General features: G+C 36.0%; 2 long non-coding RNA genes across 9 annotated transcripts in view; both read right to left on the bottom strand.

Moving 5' to 3' along the window:
- The window catches only part of LOC147912256 (uncharacterized), a 71,024-nt gene extending 67,150 nt beyond the window's left edge, over positions 1-3,874 (bottom strand). For all 8 annotated transcript variants that reach the window (XR_015550136.1, XR_015550135.1, XR_015550132.1 and 5 more), the window contains exons 1-2: positions 2,990-3,874; positions 2,587-2,704 (exon numbers count right to left, since the gene is read on the bottom strand). This is a non-coding gene — a long non-coding RNA (uncharacterized LOC147912256). The remainder of the gene's footprint in view (positions 1-2,586; positions 2,705-2,989) is intronic.
- A 10,043-nt stretch (positions 3,875-13,917) lies between these two features.
- Positions 13,918-18,191, bottom strand: part of LOC147912255 (uncharacterized) — a 108,384-nt gene continuing 104,110 nt past the window's right edge. Inside the window, exon 3 of the long non-coding RNA XR_015550137.1 lies at positions 13,918-16,260. This is a non-coding gene — a long non-coding RNA (uncharacterized LOC147912255). The remainder of the gene's footprint in view (positions 16,261-18,191) is intronic.

Below are 18,191 nucleotides of genomic sequence, written 5' to 3'. Positions count from 1 at the left end.
CCTACCTCATACCACGTACAAAAATCAGTTCTAGGCAAAATAAATTTTAAAAAGTAAAACTGTAAACTTATAGAAAATAGTAAATAAAATATATTTATGACATTGTAGTACGGAAGGGCTTTTTAACCAATGCCCCCAAAACAAAACTCATAAAGGAATAAATGGACAAATTTATCTACAATAAAAATGAAAATCGTTACACATCAAGAGACAAAATGTGAAAATACAATCTATAGGCCAGAATGGATTGGTATCCAATATAGAAATTAATAAAAACAAATATGAAAGCAATTCACTAAAAGTAGGACAAATGATACATAGAGCAATTCACAGAAGAGGAATCCTACAAAACCAATAACTGTTCAACAGCTGCTCAACCCCCTCAGCAATCAGGAAAATACAAACTAAAATGATAAGATATTACTTCTTATGCAATCATACTGGCAACATTTTAAACACCAGACAATATCAAGGCATGGTGAGAACACAGAACAAGAAGAATTCACGCAGTTGGTGGTAGTGTACATATGTTCAACCATTTTGGGAGTAATTGACAATATCTAGTAAAGTTGAAAAAACACATCCATCAACCCAGCAGCTTAACCCTAGAGAAAAAGCTCCTATATACGCACAAGAAGACATAGAAGTATTATTTGAAATAAGGAAATTAATGGAAATAACTTAAATCTCCACGAAGAGTGAAAAAGAAAAACCATGGGAGAGTCATGCAGTGGGAGGCTCTACATGAGTGATACATGAGAGTGGATACAGGATGGTTTCAGTGAGCCACTGACATTTAAATTGTTCAACTCCTAAATCTATGCAATATTAAGATCAACTGTAATTGTTGATCTTAATTTATTTATTTTATTTTATGTATTTTATGTATATTATGTATTTTATATTTATTTTACGTAATTTATTTTACTAGATTTTAACTAACAATGTAGTCTGTAAAACATATAACCGGCAGAGCTATTTCTGTTGTTGAAGGCCTGAGCTAGTGCAAATCCTTTCACAGACATGCCCCTATTCAAGTGTTGAATGGGCAACATTGTGTGAACATGCTCTTTGAATCAGATCCTGCAAGGTCATAAGGAACTTGGATGAGTCTATGAGAAACAGAGAAAGTGATTCTTAGTGATGCAATCATATACCACGTTGCTAAGAACTTCTGTGGCTTTGTCTCTGGCTAGAGAGAAGCCTAGTCATGCTTGATGGCCTGATTGATGGCCCGAATGGTCTTCCTCGAAACCTTGCAACACAAAAATACACACACACACAAACACACCACTTCATTGCTAAGGAACCAGGAAGAAATATTAGTAGAAAATCCACTAATAAGTATGTGACACCAACAAGATCAAAAGGGATCAGTTCAAATAAGTATCTGAATGAAAAAAGACTGTGTTGCTTGCATCCAGTTTTCCTGCATTTCCATCTGGTGTGCCAACCTTAGTATATCAAGCAGGCAGCGTGCATTTTGAAGAGGGTAGAAGTCTTATTTTACACGCAAGGGTAAGGTAATTTTATATCTGCTCTAAAAGTGCATTAAGTAGTTACAGACAATTGTTAAGCTACTGAAATAATCATGAAGAAGAATGGATGGAAGAAGAGATCCTTGCAACAAACCCGTGTTAATTACCCTTGCAGCTGGGAGATCAATTTGCATAGAGAGTCTTTGAAGCCTGTCAGGTAAGAATTGAACCACTGAGCTGCTACATTTGATAATCCAGCCCTTGAGTTTATTTGTTTTCCCCTGAAGATGTTGTTTCAGCCTACCAGGCAGCTTTAATCACATAAACGTACCCATTTCTAATTAATTTGCTCCCGTACTTAGCGCGCACACACACGTTCGTGACTTTTAAATAAATTATTAACAAAATATTATCAAAAGCATGGATATTGTTAATTACATATAGAAAAGAAGAAAACATTTGTATACTGTAAGTTTTAGGTTTAGTTCTTAAAACCTGAGAACTCAAGAAGTGTTCTGAGACATTTATAGATTTGCAGTTGGCTAATGATAATGATAATTGTAAATGGCTTTACCTGTATTGACTTATTTCATATTCACCCCAGCCATAAGAAGTAGGTAATACACCTTTCCTCATTTTACCCAAAGGAAAACTGAGCCACGGAGAACTACAATAAATTGACCAAAGTCACTCAATTAAGGAAATGACAGGGTCAGGATTTTAATCTGATTATCAGCACGTTCTCTGATCCACTCTACCTTCTCTCTCCTAAAAAGTCTACACTGTGATGCCTTTCCTAAAGGGTAAGATTCTCTCTATTGAATCATATTAATTTAAACAGAAACAGAAGGATAGGAACTCATGGTTATTACTAATATTTATGCATTGAAATAATGCGTTCCTTTCTGGATTCTGAAAATTAAAAGTCTAAGAGAGGTACTATAGAGAATAAGGAATACAGAAAAATTACGAAAAAAACTAAGAAATTAAATGGAACTCTACTAAGGTTAATGATGTTTTTAGAAAATGTAGCAAAAATATGGCTATGAATTACTCAATTAATTAAAAAATTAGAGTTGAGAATCATGAAAAAATAATAGATACATACCTTAACTTAAAACATGTAATCTATATTCTTTCATCAATATTTTGACAGTTGGACAAGTCCTCTTCTTTGGGTATTGATCTCTGATAGGGTTCCAGTCATCTTTCTTACATAACCGAATCTAATTAAAAAAAAAAAAAATTCAGTTTTATGATTGCAAAATCCTCTAGAATTTTCTAGAAATTTTCCCATCATTCACAGTGGTTTTGATCCCACCGAATTCAACTTGCCTTTACCAAACCTTTACAAAGTAGTTAATTTAGTTTTCCTGAAAACAACAAATATTTTCCCATTTATATTTTATAATTTGCATAATAGTCAATTAAATTTCATAATTAGTAATGTAAGAATATTGGCATGATTTTGAGAAAAAATAAAACAGATTATTGGCAGTCATAGAAGTTACCTAGTAGACGTGTACACAGGGAGAGCAGATGCAAGAGTAGTTTACTAGCCATGAGCACAAACGAGCTACAGACATCCGCCAGCAGCAGGTATTTCAGAGGGAACGGAGATCCCTGGAGAATCAGAAAGCCTGCGAAATACTGGTAAGTTCAGAATTTCTTCTGTATATACAAAATCCTTGGAAGAAAAACAACTATTGAGTCATTTACTATTTTGTGTTTAGAGTGATGTAACAGCATAGCAGTGCTCATGAGGTTACCTGTGTGTATTTGTCATGTATTTCTATGTTCACGTCACAGGAACTGAACTCAAATAAGCTTAAGTGTTAAGAAAAATTTATTAAAACAAAGAACCTAGAGGGATGGGCTGGAGTTTGCCACATAGTTAGCATAATTAAGATGAGGCTAGGTGAAGATAAGTCCAGCCCAGAGAGGCAAAGTATAGCCTAAAACGTGGCTACATTTGGATAATTAGGAAGTTGTTATTGTCTTAGAAAAAAGAAAACAATTACTAAGTGCACTCTCTTATGTGATCTTATGACATTAATTCCTCTAATTTGCATAATATTCCATTAAATTTCATAATTACAAATGCAAGAATGTTGGCATATTTGTGGGGGAAAAAATCCAACTGACACTCAGTAATCATAGAAGTCACCTGGTTGAAGCGTACACTTGCAGGCAGGGATGAGTATTAGAGTAGCTTATTGGCCATGGTCATCGAGTGCCCACTTGGCATCAGACTGCAGAGAAATTTCTCCACGTGCAGAGGAGTTGGGCTCCATGAGTTCTGCCTTACATTCTTGCAGTTCTAGCATTCTGAAATTCCAAGAATCCTAGAAAAAGATCTAATCACCCAATCTTGGGTTGAATATCCATCAGTAGATCCATCACCGAAGTTGCCTGAATGTGGTTCTAGTTCTGTGGCAGAATATTTATATTTATATTTATATAATATATAAACATTTATAAATATTTACAACAGATGTATAGCTATATCCACTGTTAAGAGAGTAGGTTCTTCACGGGAAAAATTAAAGCTCTGCTCACAACTGAAGTTCAAATATATAAACACATGTGGTAGATTTGGGAAGAGTCTAACCAAGTCAGAGTAGTGAGACCCTCAAACCAAGTCACTCCTAACTAAGGAAAGAATCATGCAGGATGGAATATTCTCCATAGAAAGGATTTGTTGTTAAAGGGCTCAGGGTGAAACTGTACTTAAAGCCACATAATTCTAGCCTCAGATGCCTATATGGACTAGGCTAGCAAGGTGTCTGTAGTAAAATGGAAAGAATTCTATAAAAAAATCACAGCACAAGACTCTGACCTGCTGGATATGCCCAATGACCTGACTCTCTTCATTTCTTTTAGGTTATGCAATCTTGAACTGGTATTACAAATTAGCCTTCTGTTATGGAATCTAAGAAGGTGATTGTAGCACAACCCAGGTAAACAGAGTGAGAATTCAGGGAGAATGTGAGCAACACGTTGTAGGGTAACTTCAGGGACAAAGTGGAATTACTAGCATTCAGGTCTGAGAAGCTAGAAAAATGCCTATGTGAGCCAGAAAAGGAGAAGGTGTAGTGCTCCACAGGCAGAGAATGAGGACATAATATGCCAAAAAATTTTCTACAAAAATAAATTAATCTTAGCCTGCTAAAATTCAACAACATATAGACTCCATGAAACAAGATATGAAGCATGAAATGATAAGAATATAAATTGAGATAAAAATGAGATGTCTGAATGAGAGGAAGAAATTCATAAGGGAAATAGACACGATAAGAAAGGTTAAAAAGGAAAATAAGAATATAATGATTTGAATAATTGATGTTTGATTTAATAGATTTCTTTTTATTAAACTCTACTTTCTAAGAGAACATCGTCTAAAGCAGCCTTTGGAATATTTATAAAAACTAATCTTGTAATAAGACACAAAGAAACCTACAAAACAAACAAACACACAGAAAGCAGATATAATACTGACAATAATCTTTGTCTAAAATGCAATAAAATAACAAATTAACAACAACAACAAAACAAAGAAACCAATATGGCAGATTTTTCGGTTTTGATTTTCACATAAAATCCTAGGGTCAAAGGAAAAATCAAAGCTAAGTGTTTACAATTAGAAAGAATATTATATAGTCTATTTTTCATAATTCAAAATGCTAAACAAATATTAAACAAGGAAAACTAAAATAAAATTATTTCAATACCTGAAAATAAATTCAATTCAATAAACTAGAAAAAGACAAAATAAGCATAAGAAGATTAGGAATAAGAAATTAATAATATATGAGAAATTATCTTTTTTAAATAAAAAATCAGACTAGGAATAAATATTTAAAATAATGATAAAATAGACAAACAGTTGAATTTATTAAGACAGAAAAATCTACATACACATCATTATAGGCAAGAAAGAGGTTACAACCACAGGACAGAAGAGGGCAAATAATTAAAATATTTCCCCATATAAAAACTGTGATAACCTAGAAAAAACTGGTGGCTAGATTATTGAAAAAAAAATATTTAAAAGAAAAAATTAACAAGTAAGGTCCTTGCTCTTTCCAAGGGTGTTTGTTCATTCCTGAACATAGAAAGTATAGAATATTCTTAAATTATTAATTTTGTGAAGCTAGCATTACCCAGACTACAACCATGACAAAAACAGACAAGGCAAACAAACGAACAAGTTTTTAAAATATCTGATCTTGGATTGAGAAAGACTTCTTTAAGCATAAACATAAAGATAGAATCTTTTAAGGAAACCTTAGAAACATTTATATGCATAAAAGTTTCACACTTCCATACATCAAATAATATTATAAACAAAACAAAGTTTAAATTTAAAAGCAAAAGAAAATCTGGAAAACTATATGGAAGGAGTGTTAACAAGGCTTAATTGTATTGCTCTCTATAAAGCTCTAAGAAATTGGTATGACTCAGAAAAGATTGAGGCTTGAATAGAAGCAGAAATTTGACATAAGTAAAACAAAAAAAACAAAACAACAGTCAACATATGAAATGGTGTTCAACTTCACTGCTAAAGACAGCAATACAATTGTAACCACCAAAAGAGCATTGCAATCAGTAGAATAAGCTTATAACTTATAATACCCACAGTAGGCAACATTTCAGTGAAATAAAACATCCACTGCTGGTGAGTGTGCACTCAGAGAAAAGTTCGGAAAGACACTTGACAAGTCACGAGAGGTAATATCATTACCTGAATGATTACATTTCTAGAAACGTATTCTATCAAAAATCATTTAAAATACATGAACAGATTTATGCACTAAGTATTTATTATATTGTTATTTATAATATCAAAAAGAAACAAGAAACAAGTTTTAATCTTCTTTAAAAATGGATTGATTAAATAAAGGATGGGGTGCTAGAGTAATGAAATATCAAGTAGTCTTTAAAAGAGGAGGTTACTCTTCAAATGACACCTCGATGACAATGGAACAGCAAAACAGAATACTGACATAAGCAGATCCCCATCAGCTCAGCCCTCTCTGGCCCTCAGTCTCCATCTGCCCTCATGGTGGCCTGTAAGGCACCCTTATTTGAAAATAGCTGCTTTAGAACAATATTTAGTGGGAAATAAAAGTTTATAGATTAAATATTAAGCAAAAAATAAACTGGTTATAAAAATAATATTTACAGTTTAAATATGTACATATATGCATAAAATGGTTTACCTATTTCTGTAATACCTGGTGGGGTGAATTTTTTAACATTTTCTTTTGTGTTAATACAACATGCGTTTTTCTGTGTTTTTCTGTATTTTTCCAACACATAGGGGGAGGCTGTATTATATTTTGGCAGGAAAATGAAAGCAGAAACCCCTCACAAAGAGCCTGATTGCATGAACTATATACACAGAAGTGGGGATTTGGGGTATAGAAAGGGTGACCCTGAATTGTAGCAATACCAGCTTAGTGACCTTTATTTGAATCTGGCAGTAGCACCTTTTTCTGTGAAACCCCTCCACAGGCTTTTGTGGAACTTACAAAACGAATTTTCCTCTCTGACCAAAGAAGCAAAGAAGAGATTTATTTTCCTCCACTGCAGCCTGGAAAGCACTTTGTTATTTCTTGTGTAATTGGAAGGAAATGATCACACAATTAGAAGAATATTGATTGAGACATTCCCAAGATAAGCACAACAGAATATTAGAAACGGCTGAGAGAAAAATTACTCATCTAATCTTGGATAAATTACTATATTTATATTTCCCTGTGCTTCAATTTAGTAATTTATAAAATTGAATAATCATATATATGTAACTAAAGGGTGAACTCTCCCATGTCTCTTATGGGTCATCTCCCTCTAGAATATGTGGAGAAAGGATAAGTTTGTTAGGCAGTTTGTCACATGTCTGCTCCATAGCTGTCACTTGTTATTCAAAATTTTTGTTCTCTGTTCTTCTGCAGAGCACTGTTCACTTCCTGTTAATTTCAGTCTAGACCAGCATGGTTAAACGTAGACATACATGAGCCATATATATAATTTTATATTTTTTAGTAGCCACATTAAAAATCATAAAAAGAAATAAGTAAAATTATTTTAATCAAATATATTATTTATGCTAATATATTCCAAATACTAGTATTTCAATAAGTAATCAATAAAAAATATTGAGATACTTTTTACTTTCATACTGAGTTTTGAAATTGAGTGTATACGATATGCGTATAGCACATCTTAACTCAGACTAGCCATGGTTCAAGTTCTCAGTAGAACGTGTCCCTGGTGGCTGCCATATTGGTTAACACAGCTCCAGGACTTCTTCCTGTTTTTCAGCTATTTCCTCCTCTGCTATTTCCTCCAACTCTATCTGGAGCTATGTAACAACCTCTGACTTCTTTTCAAATCTCTTCCATACAAAGCTCTAAACTTGCATCAGAAGAATTCAACAAATCCAGGTGGAAATACAACACATGAGGTAAGTAAAATAAAAGAGTATGCACATTACTTCAAGAAAAAATGGGAGTCTTTCTTGTAATTCCTTGGTTTTACGCCTTTACTTTGGGAGCATTGCAGTTCCTAGCTGTGCCTCCAACTCCGGGTCCATAATTCACTCAGAGAGAACGTTCTTCCAACTTCCACCTTGTGACTCTTTACCCAGTTAGGAAAAACTACCCTTTGCCAATAGGGCCTGGCCCCACCCAGACATGTCACTCACTTGTCAAGCAGAATATTGCTTCAACTCTGAGATCATCAGATAAACCCAAACCCCAGGCTGAAGTCACACTCGTGAAGCATTGTGGTTTGTAAGCTTGTGTCCCACAAAACAGTCTCGGAGGAGTGGAGACACTTTAATTAGGGCCAACTTCAGGGTCACCCAATCAGTGTGATTTTCAGACTTATACTTTTATTCTGCTAATTATCAAATCATAGTTCTTAGAGCTCACACACACACACACACACACACACACACAACACACATACACACACATCCCTGCCTTTCAAGGACAAACCTAACTCCCAATGTTAATATAAACACAGTTTAACTCAAATTATAAGATAGTTTTCGCCCACTCAGATCAGCTAAGAGGAATGGGATGCCACTGATACTTAGCCCCTCAGCTAAACAAAAACCCTTAAGCCAGAAAGGCTTTGAATTTTGCTTCGTGTGGTATGGGAAGAGCCAGTATCTGATAACCAGGGTCGTCCAGTTACTCTCACTTTATAGGTTAATCGTAAGGATAAAGAGAAAGAATTCAAAGTGCCTGCTAGTGATCCTGGCATGTAGGAGACATTCAGCAAACCTTAGCTAATGTCTGATGAGGAGAAGGATGAGGATGACACGGCCATGACTTTAACTAGTTTATAATCGAAACCTATTTTGCTAAGTCTTTCATAAAATATATTGTAACAGAAAAACATTCATTGCTCTAGGCTTTTGTATTGTCCCTTCATGAAGGCATTCTTGTGGCAGTAACCATGTTATTTTGCCTGAAGAATTTAAAATATTGAATAGTAGGGATATTTCATCATCAGATTTATTTTTTATTCATTTCTATATTTTTCAGTAACTTATTTGGACTTCAATATGGAAAGCCAAAATATATCATTTTAGTGCTCCTTAGTGGGAAAATAAACACTATGAAAAAATAAGTTTATTTGATAACTACATATTCTAAGATAATTGTATACTTACACTCAGAGTCAATAAACTACATCCATCTAAGGTCAGCTTCAGGTAGTTGTAAAAACAAATCAGACAGTGCAATACAGTTCTTCTGTGTTTTCTTAAACATTTTGTGATTGAGTGGGAGCTTGTGTTCCTTGGTCTAATGAAGAAAAAGCAAACTTCCTTTTGGCTAAAATAAAAGTTTATATAATAGAACAATTTTCCTAAAATAGCAAATATAAAAGGTAATTATCAATGTTAATTATAATTCAAATGTAATGAATTTTAAATGCAGGCTATGCAACGAAGGAATTTGGACACAATTTTAGAAATTATAAATTTTCCTACAGACCTCTGCTCTTTCCTCCCTTTCTGCATCTCTCCTCTCGCTGTTATATCTTTAGCCTCTTTTTCTTCACAAGTTTCTTTTCCTTAGTGCATACACTCAAATCTCTCCAATCTTAAACTAAGCAAATAAACAAAAGTCCTACTGTTGCAACATTTGCTTCTATTACTAATCTACTTTCATTTTTTTCCCAGCCATACTTCCCATTTACTTTTAAGCCGTTGCAATTTACACATTCAGCCCAGACTAAAACATCGTACCTTCAATAAAATTCCCAAACTAACAAACTAAATTCATTGTGTATTTTAGGTCTTATCTTAGCTTGAGCTCTCCATGGGCATTTAACACTTCACCAATACCACCTTCTTGGAAGTCTGTTCTCTCACCTTCTTCCACTTTCTTGGTAGTCTTTTCTGCCACATTCCTTAAGTGTTTCTCTTCATCACCTACCTTCAAATTTTTTTGGTCCTCAGGGATCCATTTTCGATTGAAACTCTCTGTGAAAAATTTCCTTAATTCTCAAGATTTCTATTACCACATATATGGAATGATTCATAAATCTTTATCGTGAAGTCAGACCTCTCTCTCAAGCTTCAAACCTATATTTCCATCATCCTCCAGACATCCCCAATTATGTGTTCCACAAATAATTCAATTTCAAGACTTTTAAAATATAATTGATCATTCCCCATACCCATTTGCTCGCTTCACATTGTACATTCCCAATCTCGGTGTGAGGTACAACCATTACCCAATTGAGAAATCTGGGAGTCATATTCATTCTCTCTCCTCAGCCAATTGGTCACTGTGTTCTGAAAATTCTTCTCCCTAAAGACCCCTCATAAGCATCTTCTGTCTCCCTTCTGCATCCCACTGATACTATTCAGACTTGTATCATCTCTCACCTGATTTAATGATTGCTCCAGCATCCTAACTCGTCTCACTGGCTCCACTTTTATATCCCTCCACATCCCCTACCACCAAAACACAATGCTTCAATCTGTTCTCTTGACCGTGGCAGTTTCATTTTGCAAAAATATAAATCAGTGGTTTTTACTCTCCTGCTAAAATCTTTTCATGGTGCCCTAGCATCTACAGGGTAAACTACAAAACCTTTTGCACAGCATAGAAGACTTTTCATAATCTTACCTTCCCACCATCTTCTTCTGCCCCCTGACTTCTTGCACTCTATACATTTAGTAACCATTAACAGTGTCCAATTTCCAAATGTCTTTCTAAACCTTGGTATTCTGCTTGTGAATTAAACCCTATAATAAGATGTCAAGAAAGAATATCTTCAATATTAGACCAACCTGCATCTACAATGATTAGTAGCCAACAACATACCCATTAGCCAACATATAAAATAATATGTGAAAAGACAGAAATTATGTGATCAATCCTGTAGAAACAGAGATGAAGAAAAGCAATGAAAGAGAAGTTAGAAAAAAGTCAAGAAGAAAAAGACGCTATAGGACTCAAGTTAAAATTGGAGGAATGATAAATATTTTGAAAAATAGAAGCTGAGAGGACATTTCAGAAGAAGTAGCACCATCAGCAAAGGCATGGAAGTAGTTACCGCTTATGGGATAGTGACAAGATCTACTGACAAGAGAACAGAAAACATGCTGGGAAGTGAAAGAAATAAGATTTGATAGTAAATGTCAACAGAATGTGGAGGGCCTTGAAATTTATATGGATAGTTATTGAAATCCTTAAATGGAATAGTGTTATGATTATGGTGAAGAGTTTAATGAACAGAAGCATTCACTAAGCTGATGGCGGTATAGTTCCATAATATAGGTAAAAGGGCATGAATAGAGAGCTAGATCATGGAGTCGTGAACACAAAGTCCTTGAAGCTGTGAGAATAAGCTAGCTATTCAAAGAGAGTATATCAGAGGGAGAAAAGAAGAAGATCAAGGACTAAACTATGAGAAACCTGAAGAACAGGGGAGAAAAGGAGTGAAAAGAAAGGAAGAAATATATGCAAACTACCCAGCTGATTTGGTTATCTGCTGCTAAGTAACAAACTCTCACAAAGCTTAGTCACTTAAAGCAACAGCTGTTTTATTATTTCCCACAATTCTGTGGGTTCACTGGTGCCCAGCTCTATGGTTTCTCTGCTGGTCTTCTTAGGGTCTGTAATGAAGCTGCAGTCAAGTGGCAGGTGGGGCTTACATATCTGATACGTTGGTGGAAATGGCTGGAAGTCTATGCTAAACTGGAAGATTGGGACAACTATTGGGATGGCATGGCCTCTCTCTCTCTCTCTTCTTCCCGTGACCTTTCGCCATCTCTCCACACATGATCTCTACAGCAGGGTAGCTAGACTTCTTACAGGGCAGCTTGGGACTCCTAAAAGCACAAAAGCTCATGATTCTAGGCCTTCTTAAGATTTATGCTCAGCCCTGGCCTAGTGTCACTTCTGCTGTATTTGCCTCAGATTTTATTTCTCTCATTTTCCATCCTGCTTTCTCTTCTCTTGTCAGTTGGTCTTATTATTCCATAAGCATGTTCAAAACTACCTTTATGGCTCTTGCTAATGGTCTTTATATTTCCTAAAATGTCCTCTTAACTTCTAATTTTCTTTTAAAATATTAGTTGTGTTGAGGTGCATCACAGGGCAGTCCATATTCAATATGAGAGAGAAATACACATGGTGTGAATTTCAAGAGGCTTGTTCATTGGAGGCCATGTTTGGAGTCTAACTCCCACTCCAACACACAGGAAATTTTCATCAAATATTAGCCCATTCATGCTTCAGAAAAATATGTGAGGAATGAATTATTATCCTTATTTGACAAATGAAGAACCTAAGGCTGAGAAATGTTAAGTGGTTTGGCTAAAGTCACACAGCTAACAAGTAGTAGTATAGGGCCTGTCAAACCAAAAAACTATAGAACACTATGCTAATTTACAGGAATAAAAGTAATACCATTTTGATAAAGACAAAGCTAAGGGCTGGGAGTTCAGCGTGTGATATTTTCCTGTACTCTTAGTTTAAAGCAGGGTAGTGACAAGAATAATCATCTAGGGGAAAACATGCTATAAAGATGCTGTAGGATTATTTAGAATAAAAACGTCCCTGCAAAGACATCATTTCTAGCTAAGCCTTTGGGCAAGAAACTTAGTTTTCACTTTACAAATGATAATCATAGACCATGAACACCTTTTTAAATGCTATTTTTCAAGGCTGAGAGCAAGCGGTCCAATTATAAAAGAATTGATCTTGTTAAACTTATTCTTAAATTTTTTATTTCCGTCCTTGGTTAATTCAATTTCCCTTCTAATGCATGAATCATCGAGACATAATGTGAACATTCAGCCACAATGGAAGAGGATGTTACATTATTTGGATGTACCTGATAGGATTCAGACAGAACAGATTGAGCAGGGTCGAACGAAACTCGCCAGGCTGTGTATCTGTGGCAACCATGATGGTTATTGTTTTCTTGTCTTTAGAGGATTTCACAAAAGATTTGTTATACTAAAAGAGAACGCACATTTCTCTTTGCTTATTTTATCCAAATGGTAGCAAATTTTTAAAAAGATGGGAAGCTAACATTGATCTGTGCTTACCACTGACCAAGAATTGTGGCAGGAAATTTCTTTTCCTCTTAAGCAATTTTCATGACAATTCTGCTATAATATGTAGTATCGTTTCCTGTTTACAGATGAGGGGAAATGAAGCTCAGAGAAATTACATGACTTACCTAAGTTTACACAGCTGATCAGCAGCAGCAAATTAAGAATCTGCATGAAGATCTACCTGACTTCAGTCCTTCCTTGTTCACAGGCTCTGAAGCTCTCAGCCTCATGATCATTTGTAATCACAGCCAAGAAACTGAATATTCACAAACACAAAAATGACCTGATAATATCGTAAAATATAATTTGTAGGAAGAATCAGAAAGGTTAGAATTTGGAGGCTTTTGAGGTGTAGTGTTTTGAGAGTAGAGGGAACAGGGAATGAGAATCATTTGCGCTTGTTTCTCAGAGAAGGAAATGGGAACAAACCAGGCCCCAGAGATCCTCCCTTTCATCAGGATTTTGCTCACGAAATATTTTGGAATTGTCCTCTTCCTTACCCCCTACCACTTTAACCCAGAAATTTCTGACTGTACTTTTGCCAAAGGAGTTTCACTATGGTAACCTTCAGGCCTACACAAAGAACACAGTCAAAACAAATAGCTCTCTTTAAATGTCATTATGGGGAGTAAAATTCTATGTGGTGTATTAATGGGCCTCCCACAGCTAAATCCTAGCATACCACTTTGAAAAATGTCCCCTGTGGGTATCGCTTAAACCAACAAAAGTGAGGGAATTTGAGAGTTAAGAGAAAACCCGATCTAGCTCTGGTGAAAATTAATAGAAGACAGAGAGTATGAATAAAGAATTGAGAAATTAGGCAAAAAATTAAATTTGCTTTGTTTTCATCCTTTTTAATGTTATTTTAATGTGGAAGGCCTAAAGAGAAATCTAGCTTTTTTTTTAACATGCAATTTCTTTATTTTTTGAATTTAATAAATCTTTAATGGAAGCAGAAATCCTGCCTTTGGCTTAAGAAATATAAAAAAGAAGAGGAATATGTATTTTTTCCGCGGCTTTCAGACAGTATTCATAAAAGATCAGAGCAATGCCCTAAGTAAATAATATACATATAGTGTTTACCCAGCATGCACTGCTTACCTGATAAATATGTTGGTTGCTCTGTTTTTAAGCACTTATTAAGGAATAAGCTAATTTCCAAAGCTTATTAAAGAATTAGTCAGCATGCCTAATAGATCTCTAGAGACTATTTGACTCATGATATAAGTGTATCTTGAGGATAAGACTGATGTATGGTTAGAAATCTTCACAGAAATATTTCAAAGCTTTTACCAGTTCTTTATTAAACCTACTACTTATTTGCTTATTGTATCTTTTTCAAGGCAAAGGAATTAGTTCTTGTTTTGCTTCCCCCTGCCTGGAGCCTGAGGCAGCTTGCTTTAATCTATGCTCTGACTGCCTAGGATAGCTGAGAAACTTCACCATCCATATCCTACGGGGAGAAAAACTGACACTGAGCATAATCAGTACCATCTACAACCAGAATGCTATGACACGGCAGTCTTTCAGCCATCTCTCTTTTCTTCCACACATCTCCCCACCGATTCTATTTCTAAATGACCTCTGCAAAACCGAATTAAAAGGGTAACATGGTTTAACCACCTGATATCCCACACAGTTGGATCTGGAAGGTCTGTTGTTGTTATTATTGGATGCTGAGTATGATCTTCTAAGTCCTGTGCCTCATGCATCACATAAAAAAGAGATACTGACTTCCTTAAAGATAGTCTGTGATTTATTTTCTGGAACAAATAAATAGTCACTCATTACCAATTTCTAAGAAAGAATTGTCTGAGAAAACAAAATTGACTACCATGTTATTTTTGAACTGTCTTGTTAGCTTCAATTCTAGAATGATAACAATGAGTTTGGAGTAGAATTCATGCTTAAATATTCTCTACCGGTAGGAATACGAGACTTCAAACTGGTATGCCAAAGAGAAATGCCTATGAGTTATTTGTTTGTAAATATTTTGCTATTAATTATAAAAGAAAGCATGAAAAATAGACTCAGAAATAAAGCCAACTTTCACGTGTTCATGGTATTCCTCTATAACAGTAAGAATATGGGTTAAGTTCATCTCTCATTGAACTAAGTCTTAAAATTGTGTTAGCAGATGTTTAGTAGAAAGAACACCAGACCAATGTCTGGGCCCCGGCTCTGCCATATGCTTAAGGTGGTTTCAGTCATTTCATCTCTTAGAATTTTTTCTCTCAAATGCAGTCAAGATAATATATATCTTATAGAATTTGCTGTTAAAGTTCAATTACATAATATCCACTTATTTAACAAACGTTTAGTATGTTGCTGCCAGGAAAGGTCCACAGGACAAAGTGATGAACAAAAATCTCTCTTCTTAAGGATCTTATATTCCAGTGAGGTTTAAGAAAATAAAGGTGGATCTGAGTAAAAGAGAGAGTAAGAGAGAAACCGGTAGAAAATCACATCAGGGAGGCAGCCAGTCACAGAACAGCACGGAGTAGCTTTGAAATATGTTTCAATGTGCTGGGAGTTAGTTGAAGTTAATGAGAGCAGAAAAGTCATCTGATTCAATTTACCTTTGAAAAAATTCAAGCCGACTATAGTGCAAAAAATAAGAGAGGCGAGAATCAGACTAGGGGGTTCATGGGAGTCTAATGTGGAAGTCCTGGCAGGAGAGGCTGGTGTCTTCAGAAATGTTTGAATTGGGGGTGTATTTTTAAAAGTTGAGTCAGCACAGCTGGCAGATAATTAGACGTGGGGTAGGAGAGAAAGAGAATCTGTCGATCTTGGCCTGATCGAGAGAACGGATGCTGGTGCCCAGACCCAGGTTAACACTGAGTATGTTGTTGTTATTGGATGCTGAGTATAAATTTTTCAGTCCTGGGCTTCAGGACTCATAAATCAAATAAAAAAGAGAGGGTGAATTCCTAAAAGATAGTCTGTGATTTCTTTTCTGGAAATCAATAAATAGTCACTCAGGGCTCCTCACTTGCACAAGACCTGTGCAAGTCTCTGAGGCTCTGGTCTGGGCCTAAAAGTGTATTCACACAGTCAGGTTTTTTAGACTTTCCAAAACTAAGATATATTAACTGTGATGGGTTAAAACCACTGTCTCCTTACCCGAAGTCACCACTCCTAAGGTTGGGTGGCACTGCAGTGGTTGTAGACATTCCTGGAATCCAGCTAAAAGGAAGCAGAGAAGGGGATTGTGGTGAATTGTTAAACACGGCCCCCAATAAATCACTCCTCCGTTTGTTCAGGACCCTTTGCAATGTCACTGTACTTCTCTTCCCCTCAAGAAGTGGAGTCTAGTTCCCCTCTCTCTCCTTGAATTGAGCTGGTGTTGTGACTGGCTTTCATCAATACAATGTTGCAGAAGTGAAATCCTACAGCCCCAGTTTAAGAAGACTTGTAGCTTCCACTTTCAATCTGGGAACTCTGGTTGAGGCGGTGTGGAGAGAAGCATAGTGAATGAGATACCGTATGGAGAGAGAAACCACATGGAGGAGAATCAAGGGGCCCCAGTCTGACAGCAGTAACAAAGCCCCAAATATTGAGAGTGAGGCCACCTTTGGTCTTCCAGCCCCAGTCAAGCCACCCCATATGGACATCACAGAGAGCAGAGACAAGCCATCCCTACTAAGTCCCGAATACCCAACCCAAGGAACTGTAAGCACTGAAAAGGTTACTGTTTTAAGCTACTATGTTATGGGGCATTTTTCTGTTTGTTTTTGTTTTTGTTTTTTTCCACAGTAGTAAATAACTGATATAAGGATAATTTAGTTTGGTTTCAGTACAATATATTTACATGGTTTGCAGTCACTTCAATGTATTGTTAGGTTATTGCTTTCCCTCCATGTGTAGCACTGGGCTCCAGGAACAATCCTGCCACCCATTGTGCTGACTGTCCTGGCATCATGACACTCATGTGCCGAGTCAGAGATGCTACAGCACAATGAATGGGTCCTGTGATGTCTGGCACCCTATGTGAGTATTGGAAGAAAAACAATGCTAAAGTCTGCAGAGCCGGAATAAATGTGGGAAAAAGTCTCCCAAGAATTAGTTACGTAAAATTCAGAGTAGACTATTAGGTAAGAGTATTAAAGTCTCATCAAAATGGAAGTTCTTGAAAATGTAGCATATAAAGTATAAATTTACCATGTATTTTTTTCTTTTTTTTGTGAGGAAGATCAGCCCTGTGCTAACATCTGCCAATCCTCTTCTTTTTGCTGAGGAAGACTGGCCCTGAGCTAACATCTGTGCCCATCTTCCTCCACTTTATATGGGACGCCACCACAGCATGGCTTGACAAGCGGTACATCGGTGCGCACCCAGGATCCGAACCGGCGAACCCTGGGCCGCCTCAGCGGAGCGCGAGCACTTAACCGCTTGTGCCACCAGGCCGGCCCCTGTATTTTCTTCTTTTTTGATGAGAATTGCACACAATGTAATTTATTGGGAATTCTGTGCTTATAGGGCACAAATCTGTATGAAAAATACAAAAACAAGTATATTTGTGAAGGCTCATATTTGAAAAAACCCTCATATAAGTTGTCTTCATGTAATCACAGTTTCCAAATGTGACCACAGTTTTAAAAATTTCTGTGAGATTATTAATGACAATTGTGAAGCTGAAATAAGCTTTTCTAAACTGTCAAGAATTTGAATTTATTTTTAATTTACTTTTTTTAAATTTTAGAACTAGAATGACTTTTTAAGATTTTAATTTCTTTGAGCGCAGTTTTAGGTTCACAGCAAAATTGAGAGGAAAGTACAGAGATTTCCTGTATATCTCCTGCCCCCACACATGCATAGCCTCTCCCATTATCAATATTACTCCCCAGGGGGGTGTATTGGTTACTGTTGATTAATCTACATTGACACGTCATTATTGTGCAAAGTCTGTAGTTTACATCGTTTCACTCTTGGTGTTGTACATTCTATGGGTTTGGGAAAATGTATAATGACATGTGTCCACCATTACAGTAACATACAGAGTATTTTCACTGCTCTACAAATCCTCTGAGCTCTGCTTGTTCATCCTTGTCCCCCTCCCCCCAACCGTTGGCAACTACTGATCTTTTTATTGTCTCCATAGTTTTGCCTTTTTCAGA

This window comes from Ceratotherium simum, chromosome 38 (assembly GCF_057802395.1).
Source record: "Ceratotherium simum simum isolate JZ-2026a chromosome 38, ASM5780239v1, whole genome shotgun sequence".
NCBI classification, from domain to species: domain Eukaryota; kingdom Metazoa; phylum Chordata; class Mammalia; order Perissodactyla; family Rhinocerotidae; genus Ceratotherium; species Ceratotherium simum.
Note: the sequence above shows the minus strand (reverse complement) of the source record. Positions and strands in the feature narration are given on the sequence as shown.